Below are 15,821 nucleotides of genomic sequence, written 5' to 3' on the forward strand. Positions count from 1 at the left end.
GGAGCTATGGAGCTGCCTCCAGGTCCTCTGCAAGGGAAGCAAGTGCTCTTAACTGCTAATCCATCTCTCCCATCCAGGGCTTCTTTTTGAGATGGAATTTCATGTATCTAAGGCTGTCTCCAAACTCACTTATGTAGCTAAGGATAACTTTGAACTTCTGCTCCTCTTGCCTCCACCCACTTTTCACAGTGCTGCAGATTGAACCCAGAGCCTTGGGCATCCCTGGCATTCCAGGTACCTTACTTACCTCAGATCTGCATCCTCGGTCCTGGAAAAAGTGATTTATAGCGCCTACTATTCAGAGTTTTATCAGCTTCCCTTTCTGTCAAACGCCATCACAAATGCAGCTAGATTTGTTTCCCTGTACTGCCTCATGCTTTCCCCCAGGCCTCCATTAACTTCTCAACCACACCACAACTGAGTTATATTAGATAAGCCTCCAAGAGGACAAAAACTTTGTCTATTTTGTTTCCTGAGAGATCGTGAACAATGCCTCCTAATGGGTAATTAGTATGTATTGATGAGTGAATGATTGTTTATGTTACGTTATCGGGACACAGTAAATTAGTAGGGAAAGTAATATTTTAAAAAGATGTAAGTTCAGCCCAGTGGTAGTGGCACACACCTTTAATCCCAGCACTCAAGAGGCAGAGGTAGGCAGATCTTTGTGATTTCAAGGTCAGCCTGCTTTACAAAGTGGGTTCCAGGACAGATTCCAAAGCTACAGAAAGAAACCCTGTCTCAAAAACCAAACAAACAAAAAAAGATGTAACTTTTAGTCGGCAGATAGAGAGATGGTTCAATGGGCACCAGAGACTGAATCCCCAGCGCCTACGTCAAATGCTGTGTATGAATGCATGTTCCTGTAACACTGACATTTGGTGCAGTGCATTTGCTCTGTCACACTAGCCAAAAGAGTGAGAAGTCCTATCCCAAGGCAATAAGGCACAGAGCGAATGAAGAAGACCTATGGTCTCTGTTGTGTGCACACAGGCACATATCTGTATGTAACACATCACAATACCTCTCTCCAAACATAACTGCTTATTTTTCCATCACTTCTTATCTCCCTCATCTTACCCATTTATTTATTTAGATGATATTTCTATGTGTGTGTGTTTTGTGAAGGAGCATGCATGTGTGGTAGCAAGCGCTTGCAGAGTCTATAAGAAACTATCCAATCCTCGGAAGTTGGAGTTCTAGTTGCCAGCTACCTAACATGGGATCTGAGAACTGACCACCACTGAGTCATCTTCCCAGCCTTCACCCTTTCATTATGTTCTCCAGCAGTTCTGAAGATGAAGCAGCCTATTTGTGAGGCAGAGCAGTGAAAGGAAGGGACAAGATGGGGTCTATGATCAAAGCATATGGATACACTCATGAAAATATCATAATGAAACCCATTGTTTTGTATAATGAATATATGTAACGATAAAAAATAGGATGTTAAGGCCAGGCACAAATAAAGGAGATATGTGAGCTGACACCCAAAAATGATTGGAAAGAGCCAGGAAGTCAGAGGTATGCGAGATCATTTCAGGGGAGAAGACTCCGAGGATAAAGACTCTAAGGAAGGAAAAAGCCTCACTTACTGAAAATAGTGAGGAAGGGTAGAATAACGTTGGTGAAAAGGACAGGACTAGGGTTAGGCAAATCTTGGTTGTTGTCTTAGTGCACAGTCAGGAGTTAAGATTTTCCTCTAATTGTAGTGGAAAACCTTAAATCATTCCGTCGTATGTAAAACAAATGCTGAATTCATTACTCTGGCCCATCTGCTTGGCAGTCTTCCTTCTCATAAGCCTTTCTTTGTCCCCCACCCTCAGGCATCCTGCTACTATTCCTGTTCTGTGAACTTATCAAGGTATCTCTACCTCAGGACCTTTAGACGTTCTGTTCATCATTTGACTGTTCTATCCAACCCAGTCTTCCTGTGGCTGACAGCTTCTCATGATTCAAGGTTCAGTTTAAAATGAAACCACTCAGGGAGCACTTCTCTGGGTATGTCTTCTTCTTCTTCTTCTTCTTCTTCTTCTTCTTCTTCTTCTTCTTCTTCTTCTTCTTCTTCTTCTTCTTCTTCTTCTTCTTCTTCTTCTTCTTCTTCTTCTTCTTCTTCTCCTCCTCCTCCTCCTCCTCCTCCTCCTCCTCCTCCTCCTCCTCCTCCTCCTCCTCCTCCTCCTCCTCCTCCTCCTCCTCCTCCTCCTCCTCCTCCTCCTCCTCCTCCTCCTCCTCCTCCTCCTCCTCCTCCTCCTCCTCCTCCTCCTCCTCCTCCTCTTCTTCTTCTTCTTTTCTTCTTCTTTTTTGTAGGCTGGATATTTATTTAGTGGTTATGGATGAGAGTGGAGAAGGGGAGAAAAGAAAAGAAATGCAAAAAAGGAGAAAGCAGAATCTAAGGGACCCTGGGCCCCCAGTCGAATGCACCGCACAGAGTGTGCAGTGCTAGAGTGGACGGACTGACCCCCAAGGTCAATCCAAGCACAATTTTAGCTGACGGAAGCAACCATAGCAAAATGGGGAAAAAACTCACCAGTTGAAGGCAGTGTTGTGAGTAGAAATTGTGCTCAGGCATACAAAACACATGGTTGTTGTAGATAAAATACCTGGTTCTAGATCCCAACCCCAGGAGAGGGGCTGGGGAGGGAGAACCATCTGAGTCTTGCGGCACCAGTGTAATGGATTATTAAATATTGCTGCAGGATCCCCAGCAGGTAGGGGCCAGCGGGTCCTGAGAGCAGCCAGTCCTAGGCAGGGATGGTGCAAGAGACCACATGGCAGGTTTCCGAAGGTGGCTGGTCCCAGGCGGCATCCCCAGTGGCAAGCCATGTGATGGCAGCAGAGCCAGAGACAGATGGATAAGCATGCCATATAGAGTAGGAGAGGGAGGGAGACAGAGACAGAGAGAGAGAAAGAGAGAGACAGAGAGAGAAGAGACCAAAGCTGCATCTCCAAGAGAGAGACAATAAAGAGCGTATATCTACTTCTTTTTATTTTATTTTATTTTTTTATTTTTATTTTTTTGGTTTTTCGAGACAGGGTTTCTCTGTGGTTTTGGAGCCCGTCCTGGAACTAGCTCTTCCAGACCAGGCTGGCCTCGAACTCCCAGAGATCCGCCTGCCTCTGCCTCCCGAGTGCTGGGATTAAAGGCGTGCGCCACCACCGCCCGGCTCATATGTCTACTTCTTAATACTGCTATAACAAAATAACATCCATGAGTGTCCTGAAACCCAGAGAATTATAACAACTTTGGAGAGCCAAAGTTCGAAATGTAAGTCTTCGCAGTGTTGCTTCTCTAGAGGGTCTGGAGAATATGTTCTAGCTTCTTCTAGCTTTTGGTGGTTCAGGGGTTCCAAAGCTGAGGCAGGTCTGCTCTAGTCTGCTCATTAGTAGAGTGTCCTCTGTAGTGGCATTTCATTTGTATTTTAATAAACAAAGCTTGCTTGAAGATCAGAGAGTAAAACAGCCCCAGTGGTCAGCCTTACAGGCCAGGCAATGGTAACATACACCTTTAATCCCAGTAGCTGCACTAGTTGACAGAAACTGGGCAGTGCATACCTTTAATCCCAGTGGTGTGTTGCGAGGAGCCACTTGTTCATCCCGGCCACCCAGAACCAGAATAACCACACCAAAACTGTATTAATTAAATCACTGCTTATCCCATTAGCTCTAGCTTTTTATTGGCTAACTTTTATATCTTAATTTAACCCATTTCTAGTAATCTGTATATCGTCATGAGGTCGTGGCCTACCAGCAAAGTTTCAGCACATCTATCTCCTGCAGAGGCTCCATGGTGTCTCTCCCTCTGCCTTCCTTCTCCCAGCATTCAGTCCAGTCCCCATCCCCGCCCACCTAAGTTCTGCCCTGTAACAGGCCAAGGCAGTTTCTTTATTCATTAACCAATAAAAGCAACACATAGACAGAAGGACACCCACACCAATGGTGCACCCCTTTAATCTCAGCCCTAGAGAGGAGTATAAAATGGGAGGAGACAGCTTTCAGTCACAGTCTCGTTCTGAGGTTTCTTAGAGTTAAGATCACCATTTTGGACTGAGCTAGAGGTAAGAGCTAGTGGCTGGCTGCTTTGCTTTTCTGACCTTCAGGTTGAACTCCAATTTCTGTCTCTGAGTTTCTATTGATCGTGCTTCAGTCCTTTGTCTATTCTCTGTTTATTATCTTCTTTTGGTTCTCTTATAAGGATGCTTGTCATTGGGTTTAAAGTCCATTCTAATCCAGGAAGATTTTTTTAGTTTTTTTTAAATAAATGTGTGTGTATGTGTGTGTGTGTGTGTGTGTGTGTGTGTGTGTGCATGTGTGCGTGCATGCGCATCATGGTGTACACGTGGAGGATGGAAGACAACTTTTGGGAATAAGCCAGCTCTCACCTTCCACAATGTCATTCTCAGGAATCAACCTCATGTCATTAGACTTGTCAACAAGGTCATCCATTGCTGAGCCAACTTGCAGGCCCTCCAGGAAGGTTTTATCTTGAGATCTTTACCTAAATTAACTTTAAATATTATCCTATTCTAAATAAAGCCACATTGTAAGGCTTAAAGTTGTTTTATGGGGAAGAGGTTGCTGTTCAATTCACTCCATTTCTAATCGTTTTGCCCCTCTCTTCCCCTCTCCTCCCTTCTTTTCTCCTTTCCTCTCCTTCCATTCCCCTCCCCTCTCCTTTCCTCTGTCCTCTCCTTCCCTCTTATTCCTCCTTTTCTCCTCTCTCATTTCTGTTCCCCTTTCCATCCCCTCCTCCCCCTGAAATACTTTGTAAGTTACATCAGGGACTTTTCCCCGACTTTCTCCAGGGCATGCCATTTTAAAGTCTTTGCCCTGCAAACTGAGAGAGCAAGCCCCTCTTGGTGCGTCTTATCAGACTTGGATCTTCAGTTTCTGTGGAGCCTGGCCCATCATTAAGCATCTGTTGAAGTTGGGTGCTGAGGAGGCTTGCTGCAGGCTACTGAAAGTTCTGGACTAACTAGACTTTCTTGTTGTTTCTTCTCAGAGATTATTTCAAAAGCGCAGCTGTATTCCAGATGCCTGCCCCTTGGCTTCTCTTGTTATCTCGGCACAAGCTCTAATAGCCAAAGAAAACTGGAACCAGAAAAGGAGGATTTCTTATCTAGAGTTCCGGGGTCACTCGGTTAGTCAAAAGATGGCGGTACACTATTATTCTCTCTTCTGACTTTTGTTTTGCTTCTCTGAGATAGTCTCAGTATGCAGCCTAGGCTGCCACTGAACTCCCAATCCTCTTGCCAGATGTTGGCTTATGTTTATACTCAGTACCCTGAACACACCTTATCTCATCAGATGCTCACATGAGAGGTGTGCTCTACTGCTCCCAGCAGGCACAAACAATTCTCTCAATACTGAGCCTCAGGGTTTGCCACAGTAGAAGAGATGGTGCTGGTGAGCTGAGCAGGGACCAGGCCATGAAGGTAAAATATATTTACCTGTATTACCAAAAATATTCAGGTCATATTCAAAGTCAGGTGGATATCCAACTTCTTGCAGTTTATCCATGATTTGTCAAAAAGAAACTTTGAATTGTAAGGTTTAATTAACAGTATGCTTTTATTGTTTTTATTTGAGGGGAAAGCACATGGGAACCATAGTGTGGCTAATGAACACTCGGTTGTAAACAGAGACTGCTTTTGGTTTCCCGGCCACTCAGACCCAAATAATGACACTAAACTGTATTAACTACCACACTGTTGGCCAACAGCTCAGGCATATTCCTAATTAGCTCTCATATCTTAAATTAATGCATTTGTATTATTTTAAATTTTATCACGAGGCTCGTGGTTTGTTAACTTTTGCTTCTTGGGCGACTACATAGTGTTGGCCTGACTCTGCCTTCTTTCCTCCTCTGTCTCTGCTTGGATTTCCTGCCTTGATATATTCTACCCTTCCATATGCCAAAGCAGCTTCTTTATTAACCAATGGTAATAAAACATAGTCACAGCATACAGAGGGGAATCCCACATCACTTGGTAGGAATCAGTTCTTTCCCAGTGGGCCACTTTAAATCAGCAGAATTTTGTATTGCGATTCCATGCCATATCTTTAAGGAACTATGATAATTTCCCCCTTTACTCTATACTATTCCTGAGATTGTTTTGATATAGAAATAATTCTGTCCACTACCCTTTACCCCATAGAATAAAATGGATGCTCCAAGGGCAATCCATGTGTTTCTTTAGTTTCTTACATCTCAAGTTCACACTTCTCAGTTCTAGAAACACTTTCCAGTCCTCATGAAACCGTCTCTCTTATCTGAGGGCCACCTGGGACCCAGGGGTGTCATGTAACTGAGTCAGTGTCACAGACCTCATATGTACAGGGGCATATGAGATTTGAACTTAAGTTTCTCAGGGATTGTTTCTAATACCTTGCAATGGATTGGGGGTTTCTATAAGGGGCGTAGGATACTACCTTACCATACTACAAGCTTAAAGAATAATCAAAAAGATAAATAGTAGTATGGAATCATTTACACTTCATGCGCGAGAGTGGTATAGCCAATTAGTAATGTTCGTTTAAGGAAAAAGTTTTGACATCACAAAATATTTGGAAAAGGCAACCTCCAATGTTTATAAATCATAGTAAGATGATCGAAAAGCAGGGCCAGTGTCTTGTTGAACAAAGCATTTTATGAATTGGCACAACAGCCCTTCATATCAGACTTTTGGTTTTGGGTGGTTCATATGCTCAAACCCCTCCCCAAACTCAGGTTGGTACTGTGTGTGCAGAATCAGTGATATTTCAAGTTGAAGTTCTCACGTTTTTCAACCCTCCCTGTGCCAGGCCGTGGTTCAGCATTTTCTGCCTTGAAATTCCAGCGTCTAACCATCCTCGTGCTTAGAATGTCCAGAGAACGAGAGCCATGTACCGGTCCTTTATGGTCAGAAATAGGTTTGTGATCATCTTTGGATCTCTGCTATTTTGGTACAAGTTCCTTTATGAGCCAGGAGGACACCAGGTGAAAATCTGCAAATGATCAACAACTCCATCTTGGCAGGCACTGCCACTGAGCCAGGGGAAGGGACATTTACCTTGCTGCTGTACTTCATATGCCATACTTAGCTGCCACCCCTGTGGGTGGGCTGGGGGCACTCTTCCAAGTACCGCAGAAAGGTGGTTGTATGTATCCCAGGGTTTGGAGGAGACAATGGGTCTTGCATATTTGTTTTCCTTTTGATTGAATCCGAACGCCTTCTCCTCTCTGCTCAGCTGGGATGCCTGGGCAAACATTTAGCTTTGACTGGCAAGTGCTTGCTGTTTCTGGCTTCGAATAGACTTAAATAGACTCTAATAGGGACAGTTACACTTCTTCCTTTTCTAGAGCTCTCGTTTGATTACACAGGTTAAAAAATGCACACAGAAAGTCCCAACTTCATTATGCTTCGGTCACAGGCAGGAATTTATAGCAAGAGCCCAGATGTTTGCAGCTCATGCTAGGGTATTTTGATCCTAATGCAACAGAGCTCACATTTTCACATCGGAAAACAATATTCAGAGGAGTTGACCTCAGAGTTTTCAGGTTTCCAGGCCAAGTGATGGGTTTCTGAATCTATTTTAGGACATTCTTCCCTCATACCTCTTCCTCTTCACCTTCAGAGTGCTTTGTTCCTTTCCTGGAACTGGGTCTATGCACTCCTCATTTTGTGCACTACTGTTCTAATCATCTTTTTGGAGGACAAAGAAATCTCTACGATTTTGTACCTTAATTCTTGCTTTCCCTACTCTTAAGTTTCTTTCTGTTAATTGTGCTTCAAACACTCAAATAACAGTAGGCATAACTCTCCCTTCTTGGGCACTGGGCACATCCCATGCCAAATATGTCCAGTATTAGCTCTTTTGATTCTCTGGACACTCTCAGCAAAGTACTGTTATTGCTTCCAGTTTAAAGATGGGATATGTTGAGACTTTCAAGCAAACTGGCTTCTCAAGATTGCAGAGTGGTAAAATCGGGCTTCAGTACCTGGTGGTTTGTCTTTTGAGTCAGTAGCACGTATGTGTGCACACACGTGTGTATGTGTGTGTGTGTGTGCTTGTTTGTATGCACGTGTGTACACATGATCAGCTGTCTGTAGAGGCCAGAGGTTGCTATCAAGAAGGCTTCCTCTCAATTGCCTCTATTTATTTTTCTGTTTGTTTATTTATGACGGGGTCTTTGACTGAACCTGGAGCTCACCGTAGTAGTTTGACCAACTTCTCAGCAAGTCCCTGGGATCCTCCTCTCTGTCCCCCAGTGTTGGGACTAAAGGCGCATGCCACCGTGCTCTACTCTTTACATAGGTACAGGGGCTCTGAACTAAAGTCCTCAGATTTGCCTATCAAGGACTTTACTCCGTGAGCCAACTTCCACCCGACGAGTCAGTAGTTTTAATCTTGCTGTTGTATACAGGTGGCTACCTTCAATTTTGCTGAGTCGTAGGCTTTTTGGGACAGGCTAAGAGTAAAAAAGAAAGGATTCTTGCTCCCAAAGAATGTGATCTGGAAATGGAGAAGGTACGGAGCGTACACCTCAGCTGTGCCTTCTTTGGGGGCTCTTGAGAAGAATCAAAGGAAAAGACACGTGACAGCACTTAGAAGGTACGGTGGCAGGTGAGTGCCAGTTGCTGAGATTATGCCAGCAACATCCCTGTCTAGAGCCAGTTACATGTGTGTGTCTGGAAGGGCCTGTTCTGGAGAGCTAGAACTCACAAAATTTGGGCTGACGGGTTAACTCAGCAGTCACGAGCTCTTGCTGCTCTTGTGGAGGACGCAGATTCATTTACTAGTACCCACCTGGTGACTCACAACCACCAATAACGTCACTTCCAGAGGACCTGACACTGTGTTCTGGCCTCCACAGGTGCTGGGAGGCCCAGAATACATACATATAGGCAGATGTTCATACCCATAAAATATAAATAAATGTTTAAAGAATGTTTTTGTCAAACGTAGAAATTTTTCTGTCACATCCTGGGGTTTCATTTGGAAGACAATACTGTTCACAGCAAGCCTCCATGCTATGCTTGACAGTTAGTACCCATTTGATTTTATTTGAAGGATTGTGTGTTGGCATCCTAGGCTTCTCACCTTGTGCCCCTTTCCTAAGTCCTATTGATTCTGTTTCATTATATCCACGTGTAAACCTGCCCTGCTTTCGCCATTGTTTTGGTTGAGGTTTATAACGGTTCTCACCTGTAGTATTATAGAAGCAGCGAGCATCCCTGGCTTTGAGGACAATGCTGAGAAATAACTCCTCGACTTCCCCAATACCAGAAAAAAGTTTACTTACTTTATGTATTTATTTATTGACAATGTTTTCCTATGTAGGCTGGACTGGAACTCACTATGTAGATCAGGCTGCCTTTGATTTACGGATCTTCCTGCCTCACCCCCCAGACTGGGATTGTAGGAATGCTCCGATACTCCAGCTCTGAAGGTTTCTTTTTGTTGCTACCAGTCTTACTGTTTGGTTCTTAGTCTTTATTGTTCTCCATGTCTCATAGAGTAACTTCTCATTTTCAGCCTTGAGTCCAAATTAATACTCAAGTTTTGGCTTTCTTCTGTTACTGGTTGTATGGAAGGAGTATTATTAAGGCCTGGACAAGGAGGATGTAGATTGGAATTCCCAATGTGCTATAATTTCCCTTTGGTTTCTTAGAAGTGATTCCCAGATTCCCATTTTAAAGCCCAAATGAGACTGAGAACTTCACCCAAGCAAAGGAGTCTGGGGAAATTGCGGTTTCTGTCTGCATGTTAGCCCCGACCAATAGCTCTGCAAATGAGAAAGGACATGAAGAAAAGACACTTGCTTTAGATGAGGCTCTCAGCTTTTTCTCAAGAAAAGGCCAAGGAGTGATGAATCATACCCTGAGCATCCAGAAGCACCAAGCTCAGTGTCACTATCAGCTCTCTCCAAGTTACACTTATTTCCAGGTAATTGCTCAGTTTTAGGTCTGGTTCCACAGACCATTTAAGCGGAGAGGGGGTTTAACTGTCCCCAACACCCAAAGTACAATTTTACTAAGGAGATTTATATTTTCACATTGGTACAGAATATAAATACTGTAAATGTCCTGCACTCTGTTAGCTTTTTTTTTTTTTTTTTTTTTTTTTTTTTTTTTTTTTTTTTTTTTAGAGCTATAGTTAATGGGCTAACTTTCTGTCTTGGCACTTTATCAAGTTGATGGAACTGTTTAATGAAACCCATGGAGATTGAGCAATTTAGTCTAACGGTCAGTTGCAACCTTTGATGTAAGTAATTTCCAGCAATACTGTATGCATCAAATGTCCAACCTGCCACTGGTTATCAATATCCATTATGCTTTTGGTTGGCTTGAACCATTAATAATATGTCAGATTAAGCAATTAGGCTGTCTCTACTTGCCAGAGGAAATTGTTTTTTCCCTAACTGATGATATTGGTTTTGTGGCTGTGCAGATAAGTACTCGGTCAAAATGGTTGGCACATTCATAGCTGGGGAGTCCCTTTTTTTGATAGGTATGGAGCAAGAGCTGAAATTGCAGGGGCTGAGGAGAACTTACAGACGATTTCTGAGAAAAGCATCTTAACCATTTCTTCTTTATAAGATAGGAACATCTTAGTTACTGCTGGTCCTCTCTAGCAAGGACCTCCATTTGGCATATCGCTCAGCTGGGAGCACGTGCCTTCATGGAGCCCAGTTAAACAAGACCATTCATGGAAATGTGAACCATCAGAGATGCCCTAGAAAGCTCACAAGGAGCACTTTTGGGTGTTTTCCATATTTCACACTTTGAAAAAGCAAGGTGCGAAAGAGAAGAGAAGGGAAGGGGGTAATGGAAACACATCACAAACCCTGGTTGATAAGGTTTGTTTTGAGGTCCGCCAAGATTTTCTTTTGGCTTCATGATTTACCGTTTGCATTTCATGTAACACTATAGGAGCACTTGTAGCTCCTGACTGCCTCAAGTTTATGAAACTTCCTCCCTTTGCCCGCTGTGTCCTTCTTTCCCTCTTGATCTGTTTGCACACAGTGATCAATTTGAAACTTTCATTTGAGAAGCACTCCCAAAGAGTCTTTCAGTAGCAACCCCACCCTTTCTGATTATGTGTTTACTCCAAGTGTTCCTATCACTCTGTCATCGCTCACATTTACTAATGAAGGTGCTCTAGCCAACTAGAGCATGGCCAACACGGCTCTGGCAGGCTTTCACCTCCATTCTCTCTGCCTTGCTAAAATAGTCTGTCCTGTCTCTTTAAGAGACAAGCGCCCCCCCCCCCCCCCCCCCCCCCCCCCCCCCCCCCCCCCCCCGCTGCTCTTGGGACTTATTGCCGCTAGGGTCCTGCAGCGTTTTTTTTGCCACTGCAGCTGCTGGGAATCCGCAGCATTTTTATTCATTTTATCCATTACACCATTAGATTACATTCCTGATGCTAACCCCCATAGGTCTGGTACTTTTTTTGGTCTATTCCTCCTCCTGAGATTGACTACCAAGGTCCAGCTATTAAAGTATTGAAGCCCAGCCATGAAAAGCCCCCTTTGGCTCACCTAATTGACATACCCAGTTAAAATTAGACCCCTCATCCTGACATGGCATTTCAAAGCCTTGTGCCTTTATAAACTGCTCTTTTTCTATGCGCCACATTTGTCTCCTCTCCATCCAAAGCCAGTCCTTCGTCCTTCAGGACAAACATCCCTTCCTCTTTCCCTTCCCCTTTCCCCCTCCCCTGTTCCCTTCCCTTTCTCCCTCTTCATCTTTCTCCTGTCTTTGTCCCTTATTCTTGTTGTCTGTCCCTCTGGGACAAATAAATCTCCTTTGTGCTGAGAACTTGGTTTTGGGATGTCTGACTTCGAGGTTCCCTACAACAAATGCATTGATTGTACACTGCTTTAAAAGTTTGTTTCCCCTTCCACCGCAAAACTATGAATAACACATAAAGCATAAAACACATTTAAGCCAAAGGGGGAAAATCAGCAACAAATCACCCACAACCTTACTGACTAAAGATAACCTTTGGTGTATATAATTTCTTCACTTATCAACTATACATCAAGCAATGATTTATTGTCCCCTGGGTAAATTTTGGAAGTATACTAGTAAACAGAACAGTCTCCATGGAACTTATAATCTAATGAGGGTTTTTTCCATTATCACAAAATTAAACATGCAGTGCCAAATTGTTTTAAATGTTGTGAAGCAAAGATATATTTTGCCACAAGAATGTTTAAGAACCATTCTGGGACTCGAAGCAAGGAAGACATTTCTGACAAGGCGCTTTCACTAATCACCCTGGTTGAAGACTCTTCTACTCTACTTAGATATCACAGGGAGGCGAGGAGAAGATCTCCAAGTGCTGGCTGCAGGCAGCTTTCCTTCCCTTTAGTATTTGACACAGCCAGTGACGGCAGAAGCAATCACAACTGGCACCCTCCAGTGCTACAGTCTCTTTACAGGCCTTGGATGCTGCAACTCAGCCTTCCAAGTGTTACACTCTGCATGCAGACCTTGGGCGTGGTAACCTTTGGCCCCTGTGAGGAGCCAGTGTCAGAGTTCTAAACCTGGGACCTGGGACCCTTGATTCTGAAGACTTGATATCTTTTTGAAATGTTTCCGGTAGTCCGATCCTTTGGTTTCTCTTCACACAGCCTTTATGTCTTCAGCCTCAACTCCCTGTCCTCTTTGTGCCTGGGCTGCAATGAGCTGTATATGTACTGCCTTCAGCTGTTAGTCAGCTGGCTGCCTTGCTGCATTTACAGTGTGGCCCGAAACTGCTCGGCCATGGCCACCTCTCTTCTCATGCCTGCGCTGTTCTGCTGCCTCTGCCGTTCTCTGTGCCGTTTCTTCCATGTTGCCAGCTCAGCTTGCACACTAAAAGTAAAAAGAAAAAAAAGTGCTCCAGAGAAGCCACCATGGGACCTGATGTCACAGCACCTGGAATGGCAGCCTTGGAGAGTGTTTCCCAGCCAACTAACCCATGACTTATCCTGCCAACCTAAGCAGCATGTCTGCGTAGTCCCAACTGGCCCTTTATTCAGGCTATTCCCAATCTTACCATTTAGCCTCAATCACAGCTCTGGAGACTTGCGTTTTGTACCAAACCACAGCTTTGTCACTTAGTATTAGTCACAATAGTCCCTCTTCCAGATCATCAGGGACAGTGCTCTCACTCTGACCGAGGGGGAAAATGTTGCTCAATCATCTGAAGTTTATTTAGCCTTGCAGTAGAACAAAGAAATGCTCTGAATAGCTTCGAACAGCCTTGGCTGAAACTGTCTTTAGGAGCTGGGGAAATGAGCGGTGATCATCTTAGAGTTTCCCCAGAGCATCCCTGGAGTGTTTCCGAGGTCGGGTGCTGGCATAATGGTGGTGCAGCTGGCGAAGGCTGCCTGGGCAGCCAAGGCAGAAGCCAGCAGCTGTTCATTAGGCAGTTAAATCTCTGTTTCCCTAGTGTTTTTGCTCATGTCCAAGAAAGTGAGCTTTCGGAAGGGTGCTTGCACCGTAAAGGTAAAGATCTCCCCATAAAAGTTAATAGTGACTTTCACCACGCTAACAGTGCAGAGCATCCGCCCCGTGCCCCGAGGAGGTGTGGCTTTCCTTGAGCTGTCTCAGCCCCTTTGGATTGCAGGATTAAGGATGATTAAGAAGTGTTCGGGTCAACCTTGGAAGGCATGATTGGGAAAAGGAGGGTGGGGAGGAAAGATTTCTCTAAGCAGAAGTGACAGTATATATTACTGAAGGGACTATGAGATGATTGAGGACAGGGGTGACAGACTGTGACCGGAGCATTTCTAGGTTTTGTAAAGGACAGTTTATCTGCCGATTCCTTTACTGATGATCTCTGGTTGCTTTGGTGTCAAATTGCAGAGCTGAGACATTGCAGTGCAGAGCTCTTCCCCCAAAGACCATATGGCCCTATTGGAAGCCCTAAAATGTTTGTTCTGTTTTTTTTTTTCTTTCAGAAAGTGCTTGCTGAAACTTTTTCTGAGACCTCAAAGAAAGAGAAGGTGACAAGAAAAGAGGAATGTGGGAAAGGGTGACGCTGAGTATCCCGCCAGGCCCAGACAGAAGATACAGGTTTTTACTTAAAGTCTCTATTTAAGAATGATGGAAAGGAACTAAAGAGTTTTAAGCAAGGGTCTGAAAAGAGCTGTCCTGAAATTGATTGTTGATTTTTTTTTTTGTTTGGTTGGTTTGAGACAGTCTCCTGTCGTCCAGATTCACTTGGAAATTGCTATCTAGTGAGTGGTGTTCAGTTTTATGAAGTGCTGGGGATGGAATTTGTGGCCCCGTACTTCATGCATGCTAGGCAAGTAAGCATCATGCTAATTGAACTACATCTTCAGCCCTTAGTCATGGTTTTTATTTGACAGTTCATCTTACACAATTTCCTATCATTTGGTCATATATTTTCCAACAATGTGCATATTGATTCATTGCAACTGAGAATTTTACATATTTTTGAAAGTATTTATGCTCAGAAGAGAATATCCTTGTGCATATTGTTATAATTCCCTATGCTATCAGACTAATTGTTTCATTTGGCATATACATTTCAGAAGCTTTTACTTTTCTTCTGGATACTGTCTTCCAAAAACAGCATTTATTACCACCACCAACAAGGTATGAGTGTGCTTGATTCCAACATTCTTGTGGGCTATTTAAATATATTTGATGATCATATGTAGAAAACCATGCTTTATTGTTCCTTTAATTTTCACTTGTGACTGCTGGAGAGGATGGCTTTTCTATCTGACATGCATTTCTTCTTTTATAACTGCTTATTCATAGCCATTGCTTATTTTTCTATTGGGATATTTACCTTTTATGATTGATTTTTTATGAGTTGATATATGTTGAGGAGAGTATTTGTTTATAATAACGCTGTGAATACCTTTTCCAAGCTTGTCTTTTAGTTTTAAGTTTTATTTGTGGTATTTTTGTCAGAATGTATAAATGTAGAGTTAACAGATCATTTTTCTTTGGGTTTTCTGAGCTTGAGGCTATGCTTGTAAGACTAACAGCACCGAGATTATATGACAGTAACAGTATATTTCATACACTTTAAACTATATCCCATTATATTTTAATCTTTAATTCATCTGGCATTTATTTTGGTGTAGCAGCAGATAGAAAATAAATGGCCTGATTTTCAGGATGGAAAACTCCTTGAGGAGAGGAAGAAAAACCTCTTAGAAAAGCAGGGAACTTTTTGTTTGAAATTCCAAGCCCGTTTGAGAAAAAAAGATTCTTTGGGTGAGGTACAGGCCTTTGAGATATTTTCATTTTCTCTTTCTTTCTTTCTTTCTTTCTTTCTTTCTTTCTTTCTTTCTTTCTTTCTTTCTTTCTTTCTCTCTCTCTCTCTCTCTCTCTCTCTCTCTTCTCCCTCCCTCCCTCCCTCCCTCCCTCCCTCCCTCCCTCCCTCCCTCCCTCCCTCCCTCCCTCCGTTCCTTTTTTTGTCTTCCGAGTAATGCATTCTGTATATAACAGTAAATGCTGTACCCATTAATCTCTCCCTTTCTCCCTTTTTTTTTTTCAGGACAGGGTTTCTCTGTGTAGCCCTGGCTGTCCTGGAACTCACTCTGTAGACCAGGCTGGCCTCAAACTCAGAGATCCGCCTGCCTTTGCCTTCTGAGTGCTGGAATTAAAGTCGTACACCATTACTTTCCGCCTCGATACATTTTCAAATATAGCAAGTTAATTTATTCTAGAATGTGTGTGTATATTTATATATATTTTAAAAATTCAACATCCTTCCCAAAGTTGATTATACCTTATACCCCAAACTATTTATACTTCAGGGTGCCTACCATACTAATTTATTAAGCTTGATTAATATTTCAGAAAGGATAT

This window comes from Microtus oregoni, unplaced genomic scaffold (genome assembly GCF_018167655.1).
Source record: "Microtus oregoni isolate MIOR12 unplaced genomic scaffold, Mior012 000050F_006, whole genome shotgun sequence".
NCBI lineage: Eukaryota > Metazoa > Chordata > Mammalia > Rodentia > Cricetidae > Microtus > Microtus oregoni.